The sequence below is a fragment of the Macrosteles quadrilineatus genome, unplaced genomic scaffold, assembly GCF_028750875.1.
Source record: "Macrosteles quadrilineatus isolate MER2022 unplaced genomic scaffold, UCM_ALF_1.0 Scaffold_4__1_contigs__length_99947679, whole genome shotgun sequence".
NCBI classification, from domain to species: Eukaryota; Metazoa; Arthropoda; class Insecta; order Hemiptera; family Cicadellidae; genus Macrosteles; species Macrosteles quadrilineatus.
In genome coordinates, this window is record NW_026542597.1 from 11,831,031 (window position 1) to 11,842,724 (window position 11,694).

At 35.4% G+C, this 11,694-nt stretch overlaps 2 non-coding genes across 2 annotated transcripts; one reads left to right on the top strand and one right to left on the bottom strand.

The window, feature by feature from the left end:
- The first annotated feature begins 6,721 nt into the window (after positions 1-6,721).
- On the top strand, positions 6,722-6,793 carry Trnaw-cca (transfer RNA tryptophan (anticodon CCA)). Its single transcript has one exon. It is a non-coding gene; the product is annotated as a tRNA-Trp (tRNA).
- A 947-nt stretch (positions 6,794-7,740) lies between these two features.
- Trnat-agu (transfer RNA threonine (anticodon AGU)) lies at positions 7,741-7,814 on the bottom strand. Its single transcript has one exon. It is a non-coding gene; the product is annotated as a tRNA-Thr (tRNA).
- Positions 7,815-11,694: the final 3,880 nt, after the last annotated feature.

The window sequence follows — 11,694 nt, forward strand, 5'->3', positions numbered from 1 at the left end:
ACGTTAATCCACACCAGGGAGCATCGCATCCACAGTGCATCCCTATAAATATCCACAATTCGTGACCTCCTAGTAGCTGGATTACAGGACGACGCCACCCGTCCCAGTCAACACAGACAATAGACCATAATGGTCTATTGTGGTCGTATATTGTTGCTATTATATATTGTACAAAAATAATAAACGGTTTCAGCATCAGCAAACTGACTGTAGCTTGTCAACAACCCATAAGCAGAAAGTAGAGGTAGTTTATGGTATTTTATGGGTAAAATCACAAAGGCTGCAATATTGCATTATTTAATAATATTATTATATTATTTAATATTATAATACAATAATATTATTTAACTGTCGAACCGTATTTGAAATTTTGATCAAAGTCGTTCTTGTTTTTGTGAAAATCAGATTTTCCTTTATTTTTACTTTCTCCCCCTGGCCCTATACATAGTACATAGTACATATATAGTACATATATGGAGAACTTATTGTTGAGGACCCAAAAAAGTGGTTTTCGAAGTGATGTGTGCGTGTGTGTGTATGTGTGGATGTGTACAGAGCTACAGACTACACCTGTGGTCTGATTTCGATGAAATTTGGTGTGTAGGTTCTAATCCATGGTATCTCCAGGAGTTTTCTCATTTTTTGAAATTTTGATTTTAAATGTTGATTTTCCCATGATGAACGATTTTGATATAAATTTAATATGTTGTAGTCCTTTAAATTCTGAACAAAATGGGACAAATCCCATTTCCGTAAAAATTACGGTTCAAAAGTTATTGTAACTTTTGTAATTTTTAACTATAAAATATCATATTTACTCTAATCGCTTACGCATGATAAAGGTTGTTGACAAGCTTATGGGAGGAAGTATATGTGTTAGAACGCTGATACCGTTTATTACGAGTTGTAATGGGAAAATCACCTTCAAACATCTTATAAAAAAAATCCTCTGGAGATATTATGGAACAAGTTGCCTGACTTTATAGTGCGTTCAAACAGCCGTGGCACCTGAGGGATTAGGAGGCCCCAAGGGTTTCCATGAGGTCTCCTTAATCCGTCAGGTGCCACGGCTGTTTGAACGGACTATACATACTAAATTTTATCAAAATCGGACCACAGGTGTAGTCTGTCTGTAGCTATGTAGGTACACAAGTCTAAGTCTACCGAATCATAAACGCCACAATGTGAAAAAAATCTGCGTTGAATTTTAACTGTCAAACTAATCTTCTTTGATAGGCGAAAATTTGAAGGTCTGGTGGTAGTGTTTTGGGCGCAAAGAAAATGTGTAAGATAATCGTTTTTTTCTGTTAATACCTAAACGTTATTGGCTAAACGTACTAGGGCGAGAGCAATTTTGTAGGGGGATAATTTGATAGACACGGCACTTTCTTGACTTCTTCATGATAAGACTACGTAAGGAATAAGTGCCACTCGCCACTGTCTTGATTAACTGTGAGTTTGGAAAAAATGTGCTGTGGGTTTAGTGCAGTCTTTTGTGGCATGACTACACAACAACGCGTGTCGCACGCATATTAACACTTGTACTCTAAATTTGATTGATAAAGCTGTTACTGAGTCACCGTTTCAGTTAAAATTATTTAAAGTAAATTAAAATTATTATAATAACCGTCTGGCGTTTACACAAACATAATATGTGATGTGGAAAGCGAAAAGGTACCTCTTTTTGGCGATGCAAACTTTTTAGTACGGCCGATATAAGTAATAAATGTCGAAAATATCTTTGGGTTACCTCATTTAACATAGAACAGGACAGTATCGGTTAAAATATCGAATTGATAAAAGGTCGAAATGTTGGTCGAAATAAATAACTTTGCTAGCCTCTGGTCTGAGAAAAGGTACCAAGGTACCTCTTGTCGCTCAATGTTATTTTGCCATAACATGAGGTCCCATTTCTAATATTCACTTTATAAACATACTTTAACGTCAAAGCTTTAACTTAGTCCAAAAAATGAATTGTCCTGCATTCTAGTGGAAATTTAGAAAACTACAACAAAGTTCAGTTTACGGAGAACAAAATATCTCACAAATTTCACGGTCCCAACAAGAGGTACCTTTAATATGGAGAAACAACTGTAGAGCCGACAAGAGGTCCCTTTTCTGAAATGCGATTTTTACGACATGCATGCTTCAATAAAACAATTATTTAAATGAAAACTATCGTGAGTTAAGACAAAAATTGGTAAAATGCCTCCAAAGAGGACATTAGTTTTTTCAAAATGACCCTTTTCCATATAAAAAATCGTAGATGCGTGGGACTTGCCAGTGGCGGCTCTAGGACCTAGTCTAGGGGGGGGCTCCGGGGGGTTTGGGGGGTGTGGAGCACCCCCCAACAGAAGAGGGGGGTCCGGGGGTCCTCCCCCGGAAAATTTTTTAAATTTTTAAAGCCGTTTGGTGACTTTCTGAAGCAATTTTAACGCCTAAAACTGTGTCCAATAATAGTCCAAAAACTCCCATTTCACCTGTTTTTTGTCATGCATGAGCAAATAGACATAAGTAGAGTAAAGTAAAGTATATTTTTTAAATAGTTTTTACCAATTTATTTAATAGATCAGATTTATTATCCTAATATAACTAGGCCTATATTAAATATGAATAGATATTGCAAAACATAACAATTAATCCTCTATTGTGGTTTCTATTTCATAATTCAACTTTTTAAACCTAGTTTTAATTTTTACTGCTCAATTTCGGAATTTTGGGGGAGGGGTTTGACCCTCTAACCCCCCTCCCTGCCTACGGCCTTGTAAAACGGGACTACACTGTATTGAAAATATAACTAACAATTGATAATTTAATAGTAAAATATCCACGGCAATAATGAGTAGATAACCAAACGGTAAGGCCTGACATTGATTGAATTGTATAATTTAAACACCCACGGCAATAACGAATAGAAAACCAAACCATGAGGGTAAGGCTTGACTAATTGTATTTTATATTAAAACATCCACGGCAATATGAGTAGAAAACCATACCATGAGGATAAGGCCTAACTTTAATTGTACTGTTTGAATGTGAAATCCATCCTCCTTTCTTTCTGCCCGGCGAAGTGATCTATTACTTTTTCGTTGAAGTTTAAAGTTGACAACAGCTTTTTTTCGATAGAACACATAGCAAGCGCACTTAGTCTGTCTTGTTTCATGGTACTCCTGGTAAACGTTTTAATTCGTTTCAAAGTAGAGAAACAACGTTCACTTTCCGAAGTAGTCATAGGTATTGTGCTTATGATTTTTAAAAGTTTGATTGACTCTGGAAGCACATCTTTGAGGTTGTTGTCATAGACAAAGTTGAGAAGTCTTAATGACCCTGTGGCCGTTGAAAAATCATCCCTATTGTAAATAACATTTAACTCCTGTTTCAATTCAGTTTTATTTAGGCTAAATAGTTCCGCAGCAGCGTGTAACTCTTTTTCGGGAAACTTGGTTTTAAACTCCCCAAACAAACTTGGCTGAAACAGTTTTGCCGCGGACAAATGATTCACAAACGTAAAACGGTCATCAATTCCCGACGTAATTATGTCACACACTTCCTTTGCGACGACGCGTTTTTGATCGTCGTGTCTTCTCCGCTTTTTGCTCGATTCGGGTTCACTATCTCTCGGTTGATCTAACATGGTCGAGTTTCTTACGCGATCTACCACAGTTTTGAAATCGCCGACAAACTTAAACGCCTTGACGCAATCAATTGTTGTTTGCTGCAGTTGGTTGTACAGAATGTCACTGTGGGGCAGTATTTGATTGAAAAAGTCCAGCCAGAAAATAAAGTCTTCGTCTTTTAGAATACTTCTTAGGCCAACAGCTTTATTTATTGTGGCATAGTCATTGGTGTCATCGTCGGGTATGTAACTTAAACATTCCTCCAACTCTCTTTGATAATTAAAAATTGTGCTTACAATTCTGGATTTAAAATTCCACCGAGTACCTGAGCTTTTTGGAATACGACGTTTTACTATCTCATCGAGAACTGCAGTTCTCTTTGTTGACTGGGAAAAGAATGATGAAAACCCCTCGATATTACTGAAGAATATCTTAACCTGCTTATTTTGTGTAGCACTGCGTTCAATGATTAAGTTTAATTGATGTGCGTAACAGTGGACAAAATTTGCATTCTTATATTTAGATTTTACACGCGCTTGTACTCCCGTGTGTTGGCCACTCATTACGGAAGCCCCATCGTAGCTCTGGGCAATGACTTTATCAGGAGTTTTGTCGAGGTTTAATTGCTCTAATACTTCAAAAATTGTTTCGCTAACTGATTCTGCATCATGGCCTTTTGGTCTAATAAAAGTGATAAATCGCTCGTGAATCGTGCCATTCAGCTCGTACCTAATAACAAATACTAGTTGGGATAAAGTGGCACAGTCTGTTGTTTCGTCGGCTTCAATAGCAACATAGTCGGTTTGTGTCAATTCGTCACGAATCATTTGCAGACAAACGTAATATATTGAGTCCAATAACTCGTTCTGTATGGTTTTAGACAGACCCAAAAACACTCGGTTATTTGTTTGATTTATGTGCTGTTGCAATGTTACATCCAGCTCCGCCATAAGGTTAACCAAACCATGAAATATGCCAGGATTTTTTGAATTTTCGCGTTCATCATGTCCTCGTAATGCTAATTCAAACGCTCCACAAAATTTAATTGCATCAATTAGCTTACTTAGAATGTATCGATTTTTCGAAACATCTTCATTTTGTTTTTGTATTCTTAACCTATATGCATTGTCCAATTGGCATCTAATATCAACTTTACCTAAAACAGCATATTCTATTGACGCATTTATGTGTTTTTCACTTGTTTTGTGTTTTTTTACTTTTTCCAGTAGATGTTTAAGGTCTGAAATGCCGTCTACAGTCCATGCTCTATCTTGAACCCCCATGACCAAACAAGTGTAGCAGAAAAATGAATTTTTAATTGAACAACCACATAGCCAATCTGCATGATTGTACATATGTGGCGAAAATTTCCGTGTGAAGCTATTCTTATTCTTTGAACTGTTTTGAATTTGGTTTATGTTCATGAAAGGTCTAGGAGGTCCTAATTTTTTCAAAGAAATTCTGTGGTCAATATTTTTGATCCCTTCATTGATAATCAGACTAACTTCGTTAGTGACGTTAGCCGTCGACGACAACGAAATGCCGCCGTCCATTATTATTTAGATTTAGGCCTTCAACCCACGGCAAATTTACCCGTAATAACTTATTAAGACTAATAATAAGTAACTATAACTAAAATTGTCCGAGTCACTTTACCTATGGCTAGTCTACTTAGTTTTCGGGTTGATTAGGTTAGCCTATACTAAAACTACAGACGTAACTTATTGACTCAAAGATACCAACTAACTAACTCAATCAATTAAGTATAACTATTAATAATTTCTACTTAGCTCTTTCAATCTTCAACAAACTACCGCTGCCTTCCTTACGCCTCCATCACTATCACTAAACACTATTGATCACAAAACAACAGGTCGTTTGGCACTAAACTATAACTGAACTGTGGTCATGGACATGGAAAGAAGTGAGGTTAGTTAATGTTTATGGTAGTGACAGTGTGGATGATGGCTCCAGCGCTGCCAACATGGTTCTTCCTATCCTAATCGTGTGTGATGCAGAATTATCCAGTTTAGGGTGGCTGCCCTGATTTATGGATGCGCGCGCAGCTTTGGACTCTGCCCCAGAGTCCCTATTGTAAAGCATTGGAATGACGTCACGGCACCCTCAGCGCTGTTAGGTGTTTCTACCATAAGACTACATGCATTGAGTTTGGGACGGAGGTTGCCGCCGTCCGCAATCCACATTATGAAAGCGACTATCGCAAAACAGTCATTACTGGATTCAAAATTTAAAACTATTTCATTTCATATTATTATCATATTGATTAAGTAGTCGTAAGTAATTGTAATTTAATTTTAATTACGACATATTATTTTTTTATTACATAAATAAAAAAAATACTGATTTCTGTATTGTTGGGAGGGCGGCGTCCGAGAGTCCTTATGGGCTAGCCGCTACTGGGACTTGCACCAAGTGATTTGGAATTTAATAAGGAATCCAAATATCTATATAACCCAAAATCGAAAATTCCCGACAAGAGGCTTGTAGGACTGAGTTCAGAGGACACCGAGGCTGTTATCGCGTCGGGCTGACCTGACCGTTGACCCTACACTACAACACACAATCACTGATACACCACCTCAATGACTAACTAATACTTAAGGATTCACAGTCAACGCTAATACACAACCCGCCACTCCTCTCCGCTCAACCTATCACTTGATTTTTGAGAAGCACTTTAGATTCTACTTAGTTTCAGAGAAATATCGTTGTCCAGTTCCAAGCAAGACAACATTTATTTTTCAGACGTGATAACAATCACTTCAAAAAAAAATTCCCATTCACTAAACAAATTACCCCTAACTCATGTCTGCGCACAGGCCCTGCCTATGTAGACACATTTCCATATAAGTTGATTAGGTATTTTTTGTTATCTCTTTGTGCCATTTAGTTATAATATTATTTTGTAAGTTATTTAGACAAGGATTAAGTAATTTATTCTGTAAAATACCATGAATTGTACTTTTTAGTTGGGAAATAAACATCATTTCATTTCATTTCAGGTCCCCATTCGCTTTCCAATCACGTTAAATTTCTCTAGAGTTCATATTTTTGTTTGACTATTTCTCCCTAGATTCTCAACTGACCTCGTGGCGCAACGGTAGCGCGTCTGACTCCAGATCAGAAGGTTGCGTGTTCAAATCACGTCGGGGTCACTAACTTTTTATCCGAAAACTTTCACAAATTAGTAAAGAAACTGTTAATTTTGTAAGATACCACTCCAACTCACAGGATTTTTTATCTAAACAATTTTAAATTAACATTTTGGATAACAAATGAAATTGATAGTATTTTGCGATCGTCATAACACATTCTGTAAACACCAGCATACTACAAAGTTGGTAGTTTGATTGTGTCTAACACAATACTTTATAGCAATACTGTACCTAAGTTTTAAGTTACTTAGAAACGTGTGAAAAAATCCAAATATTTTACTAAACTTTGAACAAACGCTAACAAGTTTATTTGTTTGGTTCTGTAAGTTACAAGAGTAGGCTAATCTAATATAAAATTATTATTGAAGAATGAATAATGACAGCGCAATTGCATATAAGCTCAATTCCCATACTCAATTTATTTTAAAACTAAAGCTATAGTCATTGAACATTAAATGCCCGCAACTACAAAAAAATATTCGTTTAATAGTCTATAAGACACAACAGATACATCAACATCTTTGTCTTTAAAACTGGGGGAAAAAAATACAATTAGCAATATAAATTGACACATTAAATCAAATGTGTTTCTATATAAAACGTTAATAGTAATAGATAAAAATTAATGATCGTAATTAAGTTAATGAAGGAATTTAAAATCCGCGTACAATAAATTACCTATGCTTAATTTATTTTATAACGTCGCTCGCTTAACAAAATTTATCTCCGCAATAAAGTTAATTGATATAGTACGGTTGATAAGGCACAATAAATACAGCAATAATCGTAACTTAATCTTTGATAAAAATCTATTTAAATATTTATACATTTATAAATATGAATTATTCTTAAAAATTAATTAAATAAAACCTTTTATTGATTAAACATGTATAACAGCATTTGAATACACAGACTTTCACATAGTAAAAATATCGTCGAACAAAAAGAGGCACCGGAGGGATTCGAACCCTCGATCTCCTGTTTACTAGACAGGCGCTTTAACCAACTAAGCCACGGCGCCGTTGGTGGGAGAGGCCGGAATAGCAACTGTTGAGACCGACCCCCCAAACGACGCGTTGAAGTTGACATAATTTTGAAACGAGTCGATTATTATCAATGTAAAATAAAAATTTGGCGGTGTACTTGTACCACTGTTTTATTCATCGACTTTAGATACTGAATTATACAAACGTGCTTCCTGATTAAAAGCATTTGTTGGATGGTTACTTCATTAGATAATGCAACCACAAAATATAACAAACATAATAAAATGTGCAAATGGTGAAGTTGTACTGGTAACATGGTGGATTATTTCAGTTCTCATTACTACTTAGACGTACTGAATCCTTCTCAAAACCCACTCATTGAAGTACTGAAGTACTCAACATAAGTTGCAGTTAGTTTAATACACTGTATAGTAAGTGCATCGTTGATATTAAGCGTGGGCCCTACTTCAGGAATAGGTGGGCTTAAATTTTAGAAAATTAACTTTTTCAAAATAATGTTAAGTTATTAACGTTTTTACATGTTTACAGGACCTCTTTGAACACTGTGTTTGAAGTAGACCTAATATAGCCATATATGATTTTTGTGTTGATGGCTTTGTTTTTACACAGAAAGCGACAAACAACTGAATGTGTAAAAATAAACAGGTTGGCACCCTTCCTTCTGTGTCTGTCCATGTGCCTTTTAAATTCATGGCAAAGGTAACTTTTACAGAAATTCCTTCTTAGTCAGTTTGAAAGGATTACGAACTATTGCGTAGTATGACAGATTGCCGTCTTACAGCCAACTTGGCTTTGATAGTGTGTAGGTGCCCAAGTGAGCTACAACCAATCTTTAACGCTGCTTATGTTTCTCATCAACATGATAATAGACCTCTTTTTAGCATGAGTTTATGTGGTGACAAACCTAAAGGGCTTAATGAGTTCCAATCTCTAAAATTGGATTCTACAGACCGTTCTCCGTCCCTTGGTAAAGAACTGAATCAAAATTGCCAGTGACAAATTTGACACAACATAACCATTCATTGAAACCTGTAATAAAGAAAAGATAAGAGGTGATGTTTGAAGATGGAATTCTTAAATGTATATAGAATGGTAGTAAGTGTCAAAAGGAAGACTATGTCGTAAATAAAGAAATATAAAAAACTAAGTATCCATGTGGTACTTACTTTTGAGTTGTTCTTGTTCAGACTTCTTCAAAGTGAATAATCTGATTTCATCCCCAGGTTATTTATTGAAGAAAGCAAAGACTAAGTTTGTTGGTCGTCTTGGATGACAAAAACAAAACACTCGGATATGAAAAATAAATATTCGTTCCTTTTGATTAATTTAAATCACATTTTTCAGCTGATCAAATAACGTAAATAAACATTGCAAGTCTAAATTACTTGCAGAATGATAAAATAGATGGTTTTTACAAAAACTAGTGATTTTGTATATTTTACCGTTGTAGCAGGTAAAAAAGGCTTTAAAATGATGCCTCATTTGTGAAAATTGGTGAAGAAATAAGGAAGTTATGGTGTACCTACGACAAAAAAAGAAATTAGAATATAGATGGTGGGGAAGATAAGAGAAAACCAGATATTATAAAAAAATGGCCCAATTAACAGAGAATAATGTAAAAAGACTTGTTGTCTTATGGTAATTTATTTTGGAGACTCTTTTGAAAATTTGTTTTATGTTGGTGGTGACAATTAAGTGTTACAATGTCAACTATATGTTTCTCTAATATTTTAGGGTGGATTTTGATGTCACACTTTTGTTTTAATACCAAAGGACAAGTACAGTAAAACCTCAATACCTCGACAATTTGTGGACCCAGAGGTTGTCGAGTTATCCAGAACATTAAAATGTTTAATGGGGTTTAAATTAATACATAACAGACAAATTTTTACATATATTACTTAAGTGAGCATTTTTACATATTGAGTAAGCAATCTTCAAAGAATTGTCAAATTTCAAATATTTAACAATTGGAATTGATGAAACTACAGTTCTGAAAAAATTGCTTTTTTTGCTTGCACCGGCACCCTGTCAGCTGTTTAGTTGGTGAGGTTTACTTTAAATGACGGTTAAACAAACCAAATTTTGTTGTATAGAAAAGAAGAAACATACCTACCGTATTAATATTATAATATGAGTATTTGACCAGCAGACTTTTACTGTACTCTTGCAGTTTACATAGAATATTTCATTTTCCCATAGCTTTATTCGTGTTTCGAAGGTTTTTGTTATTCTGGGCCATGTACAGTATTCCAACTATATTTCAAAAAGCTAGGCCTATGTAAATGTTGATAAGCTTGGTGGAAGGGGCTTACCAAAATGGTGGAAGACTGAGGGGTAATTATTTGTGAATTTTAGGCTAGCTTAACTACGATCCCGATTGGTCCGATACGGCCAGTTTTACAATAGGTGTTAATCAGTGCACAATGGCCGACTGGTTGGAGGGCCAAACTCTGCAGATTTTGGTTTAGCCCGACTGTTGAGACAGCGAAAAATTGAACACATTGAAATGGCGACGCAGACTGCAGGACCTGATCAGTAGGTAGTCCTAGTTCAAGTGAACGGTTTGCACTTGTTTTTTGTGTGAGGAGCAAAATAACTTCTTTTATAATGTTGTAGTTACATTTTGAATGAGAATTTTGTTACGGCTATTAAAGAAATGTCTTCTATCGTCAGAAGGTTGTGCCCAAGAGGCGCAAAGAAGGCAGCTTGGGAGGATGTATGTCAACTTCAGGAGATTGACAAAGATAAAACTTTCTTGTCGGTGGGTATTTTTCTTTTTCTTTTGTTATATAAAAAATTGAGATGGGGACGGCCCCCAAATTAAAGATCGAAGATAGCTGAGAAAAATAGACCTTTGTGAACATTAAAAAAGTCAAAAGACCAACAATGAAACTAATTCCTTACAAAACAAACGCATGAAACTTCACAGATCTACAACTCAGATAAAATAACATGGGGAAACATAGAAGTTCATAAGAGAACAAATTCTGGCTTCTACTAAAATTCAAACTAAATTCTCCTGGAAATACTAATAATCAGCAAAATCTGTGGCAAATAATCTTAGTAATTAGCATGAAATGTTTCTCTGCCTTGTCACCAACAAACTAACTCATATGAATATGGTATTGATGTTTTTGTTGATGGAAAATATGAAGTTAATTATTTTTTAATGAGGATGTACCTTCATTAGACGTGTTGGTCTTTACCTTCATCCAAATTAATTTTCTTACGACAAACTCTACTCCTTATGGGGGAACTATCTGCTCTTCTAAATAGTAAATACACAACTAGGTCTACATACAAAAAGAACTTCTCAAACGACTTGTGGACTATGGCTAAGTCAGGACCTTAGATGTTAAAAATATATACTTGTGGCATTCCCTTGAACTGCTTACAGCAACAAGTTTCAGCGTAATTTTCAAGCTGGCATCATCATTGCTAAAGACTGTCAAAGAAAAAAATAGACCTAAAGTTGAGTCTAGACTGTCAAGTTTTCCTGTCGTCTCCCAAATTGACAAAATGGATTCTCAAGAAAAAATATCTTCATGATGACATAAAACTCACTGATTTTATGTGTTGACTTTTGAACGGCTCAGAGAGATAACATTGACAGATCTTTGCAGATAGGTTAAAACATTGAAATCTAATGCACAGTTTGCCTAATTCTTTCAAGCTTTTTGCCAGATTGGTTACAGATTGACAGATTCTCCCAAAGTTTGGGCACAGTTTGCCTAATTCTCCCAATGTCATCAATATGAAGTCCTTCAGTCAAAATTTCAGTCGAGTAACCTTAGTAATCCTTAGTAGTGATTGTTTCTTAACACTTGTTGTACTTCCATAGCATAAATCTGACTACTTAACATAGACGTTTAACATATTCAGTTTCAAAAT